Source organism: Myxine glutinosa, chromosome 5 (assembly GCF_964187855.1).
Source record: "Myxine glutinosa chromosome 5, kmMyxGlut1.1, whole genome shotgun sequence".
In the NCBI taxonomy this organism is placed as follows: domain Eukaryota; kingdom Metazoa; phylum Chordata; class Myxini; order Myxiniformes; family Myxinidae; genus Myxine; species Myxine glutinosa.
Genome location: NC_136265.1, coordinates 130403815 through 130420118, shown reverse-complemented (window position 1 = coordinate 130420118; position 16304 = coordinate 130403815). Strand labels below are relative to the sequence as shown.

General features: G+C 50.0%; 1 long non-coding RNA gene across 8 annotated transcripts; it reads left to right on the top strand.

Annotated features, from left to right (window-relative positions):
- Positions 1 to 10287: 10287 nt before the first annotated feature.
- On the top strand, positions 10288 to 15840 carry LOC144892371 (uncharacterized). Of its 8 annotated transcripts, none has more exons than XR_013623571.1 (4): positions 10292 to 10348; positions 10598 to 10741; positions 13312 to 13400; positions 14008 to 15840. It is a non-coding gene; the product is annotated as an uncharacterized LOC144892371 (long non-coding RNA). The 8 variants fall into 8 exon arrangements; XR_013623570.1 differs by having other exon boundaries at positions 10301 to 10348; positions 13315 to 13400; XR_013623568.1 differs by having other exon boundaries at positions 10301 to 10380; positions 10556 to 10741.
- Positions 15841 to 16304: the final 464 nt, after the last annotated feature.

The following is a 16304-nucleotide window of genomic DNA, read 5'->3' as shown; positions in this document are numbered from 1 at the left end:
TCGGCGAGGGCGCAGACTGGGCCCAGCTCGGTGCCCATGGATAGATAGAGTGTGGGTGCCGCCGAACTGCATCTCTAAGCATTTGTGCCGATTCAAAAAATCGTGACCCAGGAGGATGTTCGAGCAGAGGTTAGGGAGAACAAGCAACTTAACATTACAGTAAGTAACATCGTTTGCAACCAGCTCAAACACACACACACCGCACGCTCACTGCCATAGGGCTCCCGAGGCCATGTACACGCGCTGAGTGGAGGCGGCTGGAGTCCACCCAAATCGCTCCACAAGACGAGGGCTGATGTAGCTCCGATCGCTCCCAGTGTCGGCCAACGCTTCCACCGATTGGCCGTTGATTTCGACCAGCACCAAGGCACGAGCGAGACCGCTCGGAGCACGCCGGGTTCCTGTCGACAAGCGCGCCCCTGCGAGCGTCGCCTGCTTGGTCTTGGGCTCGCGACAGACATTGGCAAAATGTCCTCGCTTCCCGCAATTATGGCACACCAATTACCTCGCGGGGCAGCTTGCGCGGGGATGGCGATGATTGCCGCAAAAAAAGCATTTGCCGGTCTGACCGGCGGGCGAGGTCACGGCGGTGGTACGGGGCTCGTTCACCTCATCGGAGGTCTCCTCGCATTATGCAAGTTGAGCGGCCGCTCAAGCAGGCGCTCGCCCGGCATCAGCTTCCCGGGTCGCTACGATCGTGCGTACGTGGCGTATCATGAGCAGTAGCACTAGCAGCTGTGAAGGGTCAACCACAAGAATCGGATATGGCCTGAGCCAACTGTAGAACCCGAGCTTGGTCGAAGGCCATTTGGAAATCTAGCGTCTTTCTCGAGCAGCCGTTGTCGGATGGCAGAAGACTGCAGACCCATAATAAAGGCGTCCCGGATCAGATCATCGGTGTACTGCAGAGCGGTACTGTCCTGAAACGCGCAATCCTGAGCCAGCTGTCGTAAAGCCTGGCCGTACTGATGCATGGACTCCGAGCTGTCCTGCCTGCGCGTTGCCAGCAGGTGCCTGGCATAAACGGTACTGTGCGGTTTTATGTAGAGGGCTTTCAAGGTAGCCACCGCTTCATCGTACGTTGGGCAACGAGCGATGTATCTATAGATGACATGATAGACATTGCTAGATAATACATCGAGTTTCTGTGCCTCCATAATATCTGGGACCAGTTCCATAAAAAGTCGTAGAGAGTTGAGCCAGTGATTCAACTGATCAACGGAGTCAGGTGCGTTCGGATCTCCAGAGAATCGCTCCAGGCGAATCAGCTTCTCCATCCTTCGGAGGTGGTCTCAAGGAAGGAAGATTGCAATAAATTGTTGTGAAAATGGAGCCAGAGACCTCTCTCAAGAAAGGAGGCTTTATTGCAATCGACCAGGTAGATCTATACATAACACAAGATCATAATATTAGTCTACATGATACAAGCAAAGCATCCCAATACATTTAAAATGAAGCAAACTACTAAGCAGCAAATTAATACTCTTACCTAGCTCTCAAAGAGTCATAGCCGCAAGTATGGCAGTCTCCCACTCTCACAGCTGGTTACATATGCAAAAACGCCCATCTCCGCAGGGACAGCCCCTGCCAGACAGTTATGTGTATCACGCCAGCAACTGCCTTTATGTCGTCCGATTCATCACAGTTCTAAAGGGTAATTGTGACAGGTTATAAAGGGTAGTTGTGATGGGTTCAAAAGGGTACTTCTAAAGGGTAATTATAAAGGGATCTAAAGGGTAATTTTAGTTGGTTCTAAAGGGTAATTGCAATGGGTTCTCAAGGATAATTGTGTCCCGTATTTTTTTTTTTCCTCGGACCTGGTCAACCTGGATGGGACACCCGGCTTAACGCCCATCCAAGGCCCGGCACACACATTCATGAATCGCCCTGCCTGTGAAACACCAGGATGGCAGTTTATAGCTCGGTCAGGATTCAAACCAAGGCAAAACACCTTGAAGACGAGTGTGTGTGTGCCTCAAAGCTAATCCTTGAAGAAGATACGGAGGGAAAGTTTTTCTTTGCAATCGAACAGAACAGGAAAGAATAAATTTCGAAAGGACAAAGAAGGAATAAAAGGGCACTGCAATCAAATGGAGATGAGCCATAAGTGATGAACTTCTTTTTTTCAAACTCTTCATTGATTTTAACATATGTCCTGTACCACTAAGAACATGCATCAATCATTCACATGGGCTGTAAACATGGATGTGTATGTAATCATTCACATGGGCTGTAAACATGCATGTGTATGTAATCCTTCACATGTGCTGTAAACATGGATGTGTATGTAATCCTTCACATGTGATGCAAACATGCATGTGTATGCAATCCTTCACCTGTGCTGAGAACTTGCTTGTGTATGTAATCCTTCACATGGGCTGTAAACATGCATGTTTATGTAATCCTTCACATGGGCTGTAAACATGCATGTGTATGTAATCCTTCATATGTGCTGAGAACATGCATGTGTATGTAATCCTTCACATGTGTATGTAAACATGGATGTGTATGTAATCCTTCACATGTGCTGTAAACATGCATGTGTATGCAATCCTTCACATGGGCTGTAAACATGCATGTGTATGTAATCCTTCACATGTGCTGTAAACATGCATGTGTATGTAATCCTTCACATGGGCTGTACACATGTATGTGTATGTAATCCTTCACATGGGCTGTAAACATGCATGTTTATGTAATCCTTCGCATGGGCTGTAAACATGTACAGTCACGTGAAAAAGTAAGTACACCCCATGTAAAGTTTTGACTTTTTCAACATATTTCAACATACATTTTGATCTTCATTTCAACAATTTTGATAGATAAAGGTGATATAATATAACAAATATCATGAAACATTTACATTTTGTAGTCCATTGTATAATTTAAATAAACATAAATGCAAATTTCGCATGTGGAAAAAGTAAGTACACCCCTACATTTACCACTACTTCAAATACCTAAAATTAGAATCAGGTGCACCAGCTCAGGTGCAAATGATTAGAACATCGTAGAGAGGATCTTGGAGGAACCTGTCTTATTTAAACCTCAGACATTTAGTTTGGTTTGCTCTTTGTTGTTGAAGAGTGCGGCGCCACCATGCCTCGATCGAAAGAGCTCTCTGAGTCCTTCAGAAAGAAGGTTATAGATGCCTACAAGTCTGGGAAGGGATTTAAAAAGATCTCCAAACAATTTGAAATCAATCATTCGACTGTCCGGAAGATCATCAACAAGTAGAGAAGATTCCAAACAACTGCCAACTTGGTCAGGCCAGGCCGCCCCAGCAAGTTCAGCCCGAGAGCAGACCACAAGATGCTGAAAGAAGTCTCTAAGAACCCCAGAATGTCATCACAGGACCTACAGGTAGCTCTTGCCACTGTTGATGTCAAAGTGCAAGAGTCTACCATTAGAAAGAGGCTGCACAAATTTGATCTACATGGGAGGTGTGCCAGTAGGAAACCTTTACTGTTCAGAAAGAACATCAGGGCAAGACTAAAGTTTGCGAATGAACACCTTGGCAAAGACCAGCACTTCTGGAACAATGTGCTCTGGACAGATGAGTCAACGGTAGAGCTATTTGGCCACAATACCAGAAGACATGTTTGGCGAAAACGAAAGACAGCATTTGACCACAAGAACCTGATACCAACTGTAAAGCATGGTGGTGGAAATATTATGGTTTGCGGCAGCTTTGCTGCATCAGGGCCTGGGCAGCTCACCATCATAGAATCCACTATGAATTCTTCATTGTACCAGAGGGTGCTTGAGGAGAATGTGAGGCCATCTGTCGGAAAGTTGAAGCTCAACCATAGGTGGACCTTGCAACATGACAATGACCGTAAACATACCAGTAAATCCACCAAGGAATGGCTGAAAAGAAAGAAATGGAGGGTTCTGGAATGGCCAAGTCAAAGCCCGGATCGAAATCCCATCGAGATGTTATGGGGGGGATTTGAAACGAGCTGTGCATGCAAGAAACCCCTCAAACATTGCACAGCTGAAAGAATTCTGCATGGAGGAGTGGGCAAAAATTTCTCCCAGTCGATGTCAGAGAATGGTAGACAGTTATAAGAAACGCCTACTTGAGGTTGTTTCTGCCAAAGGGGGCAATACCACCTATTAGAGCCAAGGGTGTACTTACTTTTTCCACATGCGAAATTTGCTTTTATGTTTATTTAAATTATACAATGGACTACAAAATGTAAACGTTTCATGATATTTGTTATATTATATCACCTTTATCTATCAATATTGTTGAAACGAAGATCAAATAGCTGTATTGAAGGAGCTGGGGCTCCCACGTCGATCGGAAGAATGGACGCGACAAAAAGCTGGAATTCATCCGAGTTGCTTTAATCAAATCAAACACTCAGGCACTCTGAAAACCCTTTTATCGGGCAGCAATATATATCTATTATCCCGGGGGGTTTGCCCAGGCCCGGCGCCAGGGGGCGTGGCCCAGCGTCCTGGCTGCGGCCTGGCAAGTTGAGGGCGAGCCTGCCCGGGCATGCCCGGGCATGCCCGGGCGTCCCGACCGAGGCCTGGCAAGTTGAGCGCGGGCCTGCCCGGGCGTCCTGGACGAGCCCGGCATGGTGATCGCTCCGCGTCCTTGATAGGTGCAAGGCGATTGTGAAAACCCAGCGGCAGCCGCTACACACGTCCCCCCAGAATCGACTTGCACCGGCAGGGTCAATTTGAGGGGGGTCCTGATGACCCGGCCGAAGCGACCCCTGGCGGGTCGTGGGAGGGGGTCCGGTGAGGTGGTGGGCGGTCGAGTGGGGGGCACCGTGGACGGGGGGCGGCCTCGCCGCGGCGGAAGGGCCACCCGTGGTGGGTGGTCGACGTCCACGTGCGCCGGCTTGAGACGGTCCACCGCAATCCGGTCCGACCTGCCGCCGATGTCGATGACGAACGACTTGTCGTCCCGTCGCAGCACCCGGAAGGGCCCGTCGTACGGCGGCTGGAGTGGCCACCGATGTGCGTCGTGACGCACAAAAACATACTCCGCTGTGCGGAGTGCTGGGGGGACGTAGGACTGGGGGTCACCGTGGTGGGATGTTGGCACGGGGGCAAACCGTCGGGCGGCCTCCTGGAGGTCCGAGCGCTGGTGAGCTGCGGACCAGGGACTGGTAGCGTCGGGCACGAATTCGCCCGGGACGCGTAGCGCCTGGCCATAGACAAGCTCGGCGGTGGATGCCTGGAGGTCCTCCTTGGGGGCCGTGCGAAGGCCCAAAAGGACCCACGGCAGCCGGTCGGCCCAACCGCTGTCTTGAAGGCCGGCCATGAGCGCGGCCTTCATGGAGCGGTGGAATCGCTCGCACAACCCGTTTGCTTGGGGGTGGTAGGCCGTAGTACGGTGGAGCTTGACCCCCAGGTTGCGGGCGACCGCGCCCCACAGCTCGGAGGTGAACTGTGGTCCGCGGTCTGACGAGATGTCCGCCGGTGCGCCGAAGCGGGCGACCCAGGTGGCGATGAAAGCCTGCGCCACGTCGGCGGTGGTGGTGGAGACGAGGGGAACGGCCTCCGGCCACCTGGTGGTCCTGTCCACCATGGTGAGCAGGTGTGTGAACCCCCGTGACGGGGGGAGGGGGCCCACCAGATCCACGTTGACGTGGTCGAAACGTCGTTCGGGCACGGTGAAAGGTGCCAGCGGGGCCTGGGTGTGTCGGTGGACCTTGGCCCGTTGGCAGGCCGTGCAGGTGCTGGTCCAATCGCGGACGTCCCGACGAAGGCCGTGCCAGACGAAACGCGCCGACACCAGCTTCTGGGAAGCTTTCCGGCCCGGGTGGGAAAGGCCGTGGAGGGAGGCGAAGATGCGGCGTTGCCAGGTGACGGGCACGATGGGGCGAGGCTGGCCTTGGGAGACGTCGCAGAGCAGGACAGTGTCCGCGCAGGGGATGTCGGCCAGGCGGAGGCCCGTGTCCGCCGCCCGGAGGGCTTGCACCGTGGAGTCGGTGGTTTGGTCCGCCGCCATAAGCGCAAAATCCACGCCCAGGTGGACCGCGTTCGCGCTGGCCCGGGAAAGACAGTCGGCCACGGCGTTGTTTTTGCCGGCGACGTGCCGGATGTCCGTGGTAAACTCCGACACGGCGGAGAGGTGGCGCTGTTGGCGGGCCGACCATGGCTCCGTGACCTTGGCCATGGCGTAAACCAACGGCTTGTGGTCGACGAACGCCGTGAAAGGTCGGCCCTCCAGGAGGTGGCGGAAATGGCGGACGGCCAGGTGTAGACCGAGGAGCTCCCGGTCAAACGTGCTGTATTTGAGCTCGTTCGGCCGGAGCTGCCGGCTGAAAAAAGCGAGTGGCTGCCAAACCCCGTTCACCCATTGCTCATGTACGGCGCCCACCGCGTAGTCGGAGGCATCCGTGGTGAGGGTGATGGGAGCGTTGAGCACCGGGTGAGCGAGCAGTGTTGCGTCGGCGAGGGCCCGCTTTGAGCGTTGGAAGGCCGCATCCATTGCTGCGGACCAGGTGATGTCGTGCTTGGCCGGCTTGCCCCGGAGGGCTTCGTAGAGGGGCCGCATGAGTTGAGCAGCGCGGGGCACGAAGCGGTGATAAAAATTCACCATTCCCAGGAATTCCTGCAGGGCCTTTATGGTGCGGGGACGCAGGAACGTGGTGATGGCCTCGACCTTGGTTGGCAGCGGCACGGCCCCGTTCTTGGTGATGTGGTGGCCCAAAAAATCAACGGCCGTCGTGCCGAAGTGGCATTTGGCCGGGTTGACGATGAGGCCGTGCTCGCTGAGGCGCCCGAACAGTGTTCGGAGGTGGAGGAGGTGCTCGGCCCGGGACGTGCTGGCGACGAGGATGTCGTCCAGGTAAACGAAAAGGAACGGCAGGTCACGCAGCACGCCGTCCATCAAGCGCTGGAACGCCTGAGCCGCGTTCTTGAGACCAAACGGCATCCGCAAGAATTCGAATAAGCCGAACGGCGTGATGACTGCCGTTTTAGGGACGTCGGCCGCCCTGACAGGTACCTGGTGATATCCCCGTATGAGATCAATTTTCGAAAAAATGACCCGTCCCGCCAGACGGGCGGAGAAGTCTTGGATATGCGGGATCGGGTACCTGTCGGGGGTGGTAGCGTCATTGAGACGGCGGTAGTCGCCACACGGGCGCCATCCACCCCCCGGCTTTGGCACGATGTGCAGTGGCGAGGCCCACGCGCTATCGGAGCGCCGCACGATGCCGAGGTGCTCCAACGCGTCGAATTCGGCCTTCGCTACGGCGAGCTTGGCTGGGTCGAGGCGGCGGGCCCTGGCGTAGACCGGCGGGCCCGTGGTTGGTATGTGGTGCTCGATCCCATGCCGTACTGCGACGGCCGAAAACGTCGGCCGCGTGAGGGCCGGGAACTCCGTGAGCAGGCGAGCAAACTCGTTCGCCGCCGGGACGGTGCATGCCAGCTCGGTCGGCGCGGAGCTGCTCAATGTGCATACCAGGGAGCTGAAGGTTTCGGCGTTGATTAAACGACGCCGTTGGACGTCCACCAGCAGTCCGTGTGCGCAGAGGAAGTCGGCGCCTAGCAGAGCCATGGGCACGTTTGCGGTTACAAACGTCCAAGCAAAGCGTTGGCCGCCGAAGCAGAGGGTGACGTTGCGCGGGCCGAAGGTGCGGATGGTCGATCCGTTGGCCGCAACCAAGGAGGGGCCGCAAACCGCGGATTGCCTGTCCTGGTCAGAGGCGGGTATGACGCTCAGTTGGGCGCCGGTGTCGCACAGGAAGCGCCGTCCGGACGCTTTATCCGTGATGAACAGTAAGTTGCCCGTGTGGCCGGCGCTCATGGCTGGTAATGAACGCCGGCCCGGCCGTTTCCCGGCCTGCCGAAGGTGCACGGGGGTCGGCATGTCCGGGCCTTCTGTCCGAACCTGGCATGATAGTAACACCATGCTTGGTCAGGTGGAGGCCTCGGTCGTCGTGCTGGAGGTGGTCGGCTCGGTGTAGCGGCCGCCAATTGCATCGGCAGTTCGGCCGTCGACCGTGCCGGGTGCTCGGGCGCCATGGGTGTTGCGTCGGACGGCGGTGGGTCCCATGTCGCCGCTGCGATGCACTGTCCTGCGGCGGAGATCTTGTCGGCTTCTCTGGCAAGGGCCCGGGGATCTGTGATCGTCGTGCTTGCCAGGGCGAGGCGTACCGGGTTAGGCAGCTGACGGAGGAACAGCTCCCGGAACAGGAATGCCGGAGAGTGCTCGCCGAGCAGTGAAAGCATGTAGTCCATTCGCTCGGAAGGGCACGTGTCGCCGAGCTCAGGCAGTTCGAGCAGGCGCCGTGCGCGTTCCGCCGATGGGAGGGCGAAAGCATCGAGGAGAAGCTTCTTAATCGCGCCGTATTTGTCAGCGGCTGGCGGGCTCTCGAGGAGGCTCAGGGCGCGGGCCGCGGTAGCCGAACCGAGCGCAGCTACCACATGGTGGAAGCGGGTGTCGTCGGCCGTGATGCCTCGCAGGGCGAACAGGGACTCCGCCTGTGCGAACCAAACCGCCGCGTGAGCCTCCCAGAAGGTAGGCAGTTTAAGGGCGACTGCCGTGTCCATGTCGGTAGGTCACCAATGAAGGAGCTGGGGCTCCCACGTCGATCGGAAGAATGGACGCGACAAAAAGCTGGAATTCATCCGAGTTGCTTTAATCAAATCAAACACTCAGGCACTCTGAAAACCCTTTTATCGGGCAGCAATATATATCTATTATCCCGGGGGGTTTGCCCCGGCCCGGCGCCAGGGGGCGTGGCCCAGCGTCCTGGCTGCGGCCTGGCAAGTTGAGGGCGAGCCTGCCCGGGCATGCCCGGGCATGCCCGGGCGTCCCGACCGAGGCCTGGCAAGTTGAGCGCGGGCCTGCCCGGGCGTCCTGGACGAGCCCGGCATGGTGATCGCTCCGCGTCCTTGATAGGTGCAAGGCGATTGTGAAAACCCAGCGGCAGCCGCTACAGTATGTTGAAATATGTTGAAAAAGTCAAAACTTTACATGGGGTGTACTTACTTTTTCACGTGACTGTATGTGTATGTAATCCCTCACACGTGCTGTAAACATACACGTAATTGTAATCCTTAAGATGTCCCGAATGTTTTTCCCACCGACATATGCAGGTGTCTACACATTTTGAAACCCTTCTCTGAGCGATTGGTGCATCATGTCATTTGAAAAAGAATGATGAGCTATCGTGTGCTCATTCAATGAATGATCGATGGATACAAAATGGTGTCCATTACCCACGTGAACAGAAATTTCCGGGCCACGCCATCCCGCGCCTCCTCGAATCCACTTGAAGTCGCATGAGGTCACGTGAATTAATCACGTGAGCGCGATGGCTATGACCTCGTGGCTTTGTCAGATATTTTATGAGCTCATGCGATGAGAGCTATGTGCGATTCCGATAGTGAATGGCTAATGATCTGATGTGAGATTTCGTGCAAATTCACGATCGAAAGATTGATCGAATTTTTTCATAAAACTGGTAAAAGGAAGTTTTTTTTTCAAAACATTGACTATGTACCCACCTGCGTGAAACAAAATGGTCACAAATCCCGGAATCAAACCGTCGCCATGATAGGTTGGTGGGTGGTTTAGCGGTTGGGATGGCTGGCTTGAGGTCTTGAGATGTATAACACCACTACACCAGGTGGGTTGAATTACGTGGTCGGCAAAATGAGTACCAGATATCTGGTAACACCTAACACCTAACAGGGGCACTCACTGGCACTGCATCACTGGCATTGCATCACTGGCACTGCATCACTGGCACTGCATCACTGGCACTGCATCACTGGCACTGCATCACTGGCACTGCATCACTGGCACTGCATCACTGGCACTGCATCACCAGCACCAGCACCAGCACCACCGTGGTCAAACCAAACTTGATGCACCCAGCAGCCACAGGCTATCATATAGATTGTATTCTATGTATAGAAGGCAATTTGCAGGCCTTTTTATAGATGTCATCGGTAGGGCTCAACGACGGTTATGAAACTTTCCGGGCGGTGTAAAAGCTGTACGTATTATTTGCTTTTCGGCGTGAGTGACGCCTGCTTGAAATGGAAACCATCAAAGTGTATTTGCAAGAGTATTAATTGTTTATTTATTTTATTTCTATTATATATCTTTGAAAATAAATGTGTATTGATCTTAAATAAGTATCTTTCATCCTTCATCGACGAGGTGTTTTCTTCCTTATCAGCAGATTCGGTTAAGCCTTTTCAGGCATACTTTAACCACATCTTAATTAACAATTAATTGGGTGAAGGAAAAGCTGAGTTAGTGCGATATGTGAGACTGGCGTGGAAATGAAAAACAAGTTTGAATATGAAACGTGACGTAATTTCCGGGAGTTGCAAACCGGAGGTTGTGCTGTTGACTGGGGTAAAAGAAAATACTATTTCTAAGTCAGAGATGTGCGCAAGTAGTGTTACTTATTTACACCAGACTAATTTAAAAACATTTTCTTTGAAACCTCGTCCGATGCTACCAATTTATTTTCATCGTTCCGTTAACTATTTCGCGAAATGCTAACGCTGTTGTGTTTGGTTCCTGTTTGTGTTCAAACCTGCCATTCGGCTTGCACATCAGGATTCCGGTTGCTGTGCGAGCAATTCATTGTACCTTTTGCAGTGGTTAGAGGTTTACCTTTGTAAGAGGATCTCTTCTGAACGGTCAAACTTTTACAATTGCTTGCTGTCGCTTGCCAAGCCATCCGTTCCTGAGCAACCGTTTCGTTGGCTTAAGCCACTTGGCGAGTGCTTTGCAAGCTTATTGGTAATAGACACCCCCCTGCTCTCCCGCCTGCTCCCCTCTACCTGTCCTCCTCCTCCCCTCTACCTGTCCTCCTCCTCCCCACCCTCACCATCCTCCTGCTCTCCCACCCCCGCTTACTGCTCCCTCCTGCTCTCCCGCCTGCTCCCCTCTACCTGTCCTCCTCCTCCTCCTCCTCTCCCCCCCCCCCACCCTCACCATCCTCCCTCCTTCCCCCCTTCCCTCACCATCCTCCTGCTCTCCCACCCCCTCTTACTGCTCCCTCTCCTCCTGCTTCCTCCTCCTCCTACTCCCCACTCACCCTTTTTCCTACTCCACTCTCCCTCTCCTCCTCCTCCTCCATCCTCACTATCCTCCCTCCTTTCCCCCCCCCCCCCTCCCCGTCCTGCTCACCCATCCTCCTATTCCCCAAGCACCCCTTTTCCTGCTCCACTCTCCCTCTCCTCCTGCTCCACCTCACGTTTGTAGGAATGGGTCAGGACCATTTTGTATGAAAGGGTCAGGACCATGTTGTATGAAAGGGTCAGGACCATTTTGTATGAAAGGGTCAGGACCATTTTGTATGAAAGGGTCAGGACCATGTTGTATGAAAGGGTCAGGACCATTTTGTATGAAAGGGTCAGGACCATTTTGTATGAATGGGTCAGGATCATTTTGTATGAATGGGTCAGGATCATTTTGTAGGAATGGGTCAGGATCATTTTGTATGAAAGGGTCAGGATCATTTTGTATGAAAGTGTCAGGATTATGTTGTATGAAAGGGTCAGGATCATTTTGTATGAAAGGGTCAGGATCATTTTGTATGAAAGGGTCAGGATCATTTTGTATGAAAGGGTCAGGATCATTTTGTATGAAAGGGTCAGGATCATTTTGTATGAAAGGGTCAGGATCATTTTGTATGAATGGGTCAGGATCATTTTGTAGGAATGGGTCAGGATCATTTTGTATGAATGGGTCAGGATCATTTTGTAGGAATGGGTCAGGATCATTTTGTATGAATGGGTCAGGATCATTTTGGAGGAATGGGTCAGGATCATTTTGTATGAATGGGTCAGGCTCATTTTGTATGAATGGGTCAGGATCATTTTGTATGAATGGGTCAGGATCATTTTGTATGAATGGGTCAGGATCATTTTGTATGAATGGGTCAGGATCATTTTGTATGAATGGGTCACTGGGTCAGGGTCATTTTGTAGGAATGGGTCAGGGTCATTTTGTAGGAATGGGTCAGGATCATTTTGTATGAATGGGTCAGGATCATGTTGTATGAATGGGTCGGGATCATTTTGTATGAATGGGTCAGGATCATTTTGTAGGAATGGGTCAGAATCATTTTGTATGAAAGCGTCAGGACCATTTTGTATGAAAGGGTCAGGATCATTTTGTATGAAAGGGTCAGGATCATTTTGTATGAATGGGTCAGGATCATTTTGTATGAATGGGTCACTGGGTCAGGGTCATTTTGTAGGAAAGGGTCAGGATCATTTTGTATGAATGTGTCAGGATCATTTTGTATGAATGGGTCAGGATCATTTTGTAGGAATGGGTCAGGATCATTTTGTAGGAATGGGTCAGGATCATTTTGTATGAATGGGTCAGGATCATGTTGTATGAATGGGTCAGGATCATTTTGTATGAATGGGTCAGGATCATTTTGTATGAAAGGGTCAGGATCATTTTGTATGAAAGGGTCAGGATCATTTTGTATGAAAGGGTCAGGATCATTTTGTATGAAAGGGTCAGGATCATTTTGTATGAAAGGGTCAGGATCATTTTGTATGAATGGGTCAGGATCATTTTGTATGAATGGGTCAGGATCATTTTGTATGAATGGGTCAGGATCATTTTGTATGAATGGGTCAGGATCATTTTGTAGGAATGGGTCAGAATCATTTTGTATGAAAGCGTCAGGACCATTTTGTATGAAAGGGTCAGGAGCATTTTGTATGAATGGGTCAGGATCATTTTGTAGGAATGGGTCAGAATCATTTTGTATGAAAGGGTCAGGATCATTTTGTATGAAAGCGTCAGGACCATTTTGTATGAAAGGGTCAGGAGCATTTTGTATGAAAGCGTCAGGACCATTTTGTATGAAAGGGTCAGGAGCATTTTGTATGAATGGGTCAGGATCATTTTGTAGGAATGGGTCAGAATCATTTTGTATGAAAGCGTCAGGACCATTTTGTATGAAAGGGTCAGGAGCATTTTGTATGAATGGGTCAGGATCATTTTGTATGAAAGCGTCAGGACCATTTTGTATGAAAGGGTCAGGATCATTTTGTAGGAATGGGTCAGAATCATTTTGTATGAAAGCGTCAGGACCATTTTGTATGAAAGCGTCAGGATCATTTTGTATGAAAGGGTCAGGATCATTTTGTATGAAAGGGTCAGGATCATTTTGTATGAAAGGGTCAGGATCATTTTGTATGAAAGGGTCAGGATCATTTTGTATGAATGGGTCAGGATCATTTTGTATGAATGGGTCAGGATCATTTTGTATGAAAGGGTCAGGATCATTTTGTATGAAAGGGTCAGGATCATTTTGTTAAATATTTGCTTTCAACTTCTTTTAGCAGAATGGATGCAAGGGGCTTGCAAAAAAACAAACCTCTACAGTCTACATGTTTGGAACATGTATTAGGTAAAGAAAGATGTCCTGAAGGTAAGGTCGATTTATATATTTTTTCCTTTTTTTTTAATGTTTATTTATTTTAAAATTTGCTTACCAAAGTACACCATGCTTCATCTGTTATATCTTTGCATCACACTTTAAACCCCGTAATGCCAGTGGTGAGTAAACATTGGGACGGGACGGTAGGTATTGGACTCTGATGCAGGTCATGGAGACTACCCAAAGGTTGCAGTACTCTCGGTCACCTGGGGAGGGCAGAGGGGAGGGTGGGGAGCAACTGGAACTGTCAAACTAAAATGCAACGAAGCCCTCGGTTTTACAACCGAACAAAATTTAACACTCGCTCATTGAGTCCGGTATTCATTGATACCTAGTCCTAGTGTATCCTTTATTAACTCGGTGTAGCATTCATAGAGTCCATGTGTTAATGCATTTTCATGGATTCGTGGTTTTTGGGGGGTGTTAACGCAGTATGATTTTTTTTGGGGGGGTGTTACCAAACCAATCTTAATCCACCTCTGAATGGAAGGGGCAGCGTAGGGAGAGGTGGTGGCGGTAGCATTGAAACCCTCATCTTTGTTTGCATGTTGAATTCACAAATCGGATTCTTTACCCATAATCCTTGTATTTTCAACAGGAAATGAAATGATCGTTGTGCTGTCCTTTACCCTGTGGTGACTGGTTGATCTAACTGCTCAATGGCTTGGATGACGGTGATCTTTGACCTGGTGGTCCTACTTTTTGAAATGAACTTTGCTTTAGGCCAAATGGTTTTGATATTGTTCAATATCTTAACCCAGATCATTTTCAACTTCCGTGACCTGTTGATAGTCTTCCCCCGCATCCTGGTCACAGCTCTTGGTAACTTTATAACAACTGCACTGACTGCCTTCTGTTACCTGTCTGTTACCTTGGCTCAAGCTTTGTTTGCGCTGACTTCAAGCTCATTCTTACCTGTGTACCATCTGACCACGACTTCTATAGGAAACATTTTCAATGGTGTTTTGACATGCGCTGCAATGTCTGCAGAGACTTTTTTTGACCTTTTCATGATCTTGAAGAATTTCTTGACAACTTTACCTGCAACTATTCATCAGAATGTTGTGACCTTTTCTGATGCAGTCGCCACTGTTGTGATGGTTGGGTGCGGTTATGCTAGTATGTACAATTTATTTGACTTTAATTGCTTTTTATCTATGTCCATTCCTGTGTCACCTTTTGTGCCTGCCTTGATTTCTATATCATCACTCTCACTGTTTAGTTTCTTATTCCTTGCTGTTGTATTTGAAAAACTGTACAGGAATAGAAGAGCACAGGAGGAAGAGAGAAGGCATCACGGACATGAGTGGGAAAGAGGGAGATATCGTGAAAACGAGCCGGAGAGAAGGGGTAATCGGGCCAATTGGTGGCAGAGAGGGGGAAATGAGGCAAATGAGCCTGAGAGACGGGACAATGAGGCAAATGAGCCAGAGAGATGGGGCGATGAGGCAAATGAGCCGGAGAGATGGGGCGATGAGGCAAATGAGCCAGAGAGATGGGGCGATGAGGCAAATGAGCCGGAGAGAAGGGGCAATGAGGCAAATGAGCGAGAGAGAAGGGGAAATCAGGCCAATGGGTGGCAGAGAGAGGGCTATCGGGCAAATATAAGGGAGAGAAGGGGCTATGGTTTAAATGGGTGGGAGAGAGGAAGCTATCAGGAAAATGCGAGGAAAATTAACAGGGAAGAAAGGGACAATGAGCAAGCAGGAAGTTCATGCAGAGAACAGTGTGAACCAGCAGAGAATACTTTATGCACCATTTGCCTTTCCACTCCACGTCAGTCACTCCTGATGCCCTGTCGCCATTTCTGCCTTTGCCAGTCCTGTTCCGATTGCATAACATCAGGACCATTCCATTCGCGACGCTGCCCACTCTGCCGGAAACCGATTGACCAAGCTCTTACTATCTACTGGTGACTGCAGCCTGATTGATTTACGTTCAGTCCATTGTTCATTTTAGTGGTGTGCTTTCAAGCAACATCTTCACTACATCCATTGCCTGTTTAACTTTTAGTCTGTAAAAAATTGGAAAATGTAATCGATTTGACTTCTTTCTATTGTTTCCACCTCCTCTATATGTCATTTTCCCCCAAATTGATAGATGTTCTTTTTCATCATAGCAATTTATTTTTCCTTTGGAAAAAAATTCTGCCTATAAACCAGCCACTAGCAGATTAGGGGAGGTTGTTCGGGACTTGAAATAATCCCCGAACGCACCTGGGCAGGTGGGTGATACAGTTCACTTTATGTTGATGCCTCTAATTCTGTGAATTTATCATTTCAAACGACATAACTTGTTACTGTACTGTTGATCTCTTATGGCTGTTGTACCAAACACTGGAGCAATGATTGTAGTTTATATTTTATGAAATCCTATTTTCCTTTGGAGCATTAGACTGTGAATTTGAATAAATAAATATATTTGATACGTTTTGGTGAGTTACATTATTTTATTAATCAGTGGGAGAACCCTTCTCTGCCCACTCTGTGGGCAATGTGTTGTGGCACGTTCTTGGGAATGCACTTTATAATTAGTCATTTAAAAATTTTTTTATTGATCACAACTTTATTGTGATCACAAAGATGCGTCCAAGAAAAATTTTTTTTATTGATCACAACACAGGAACATACCGTACTCAATCATAATTTGGAGAAGGTTCCATTATATTGAGAAATGATTTGTAATACCGGCTACCACCAAAGGTGGCGATATTTCCGCCCAATACAGTAAGTAATACCCCCACTTAACATCTCCCCGATTAACATATTTTCGTTATAGCGTCGTTTTAAATACAGAACACCTCAACCCTGCTATTCGCGGGGGATACGTTCCTGGAAAGTGCCGTGAATTACAAAACCGCAAATGGTGAGGCATTGTTTCAATGGAAAAGGGGGG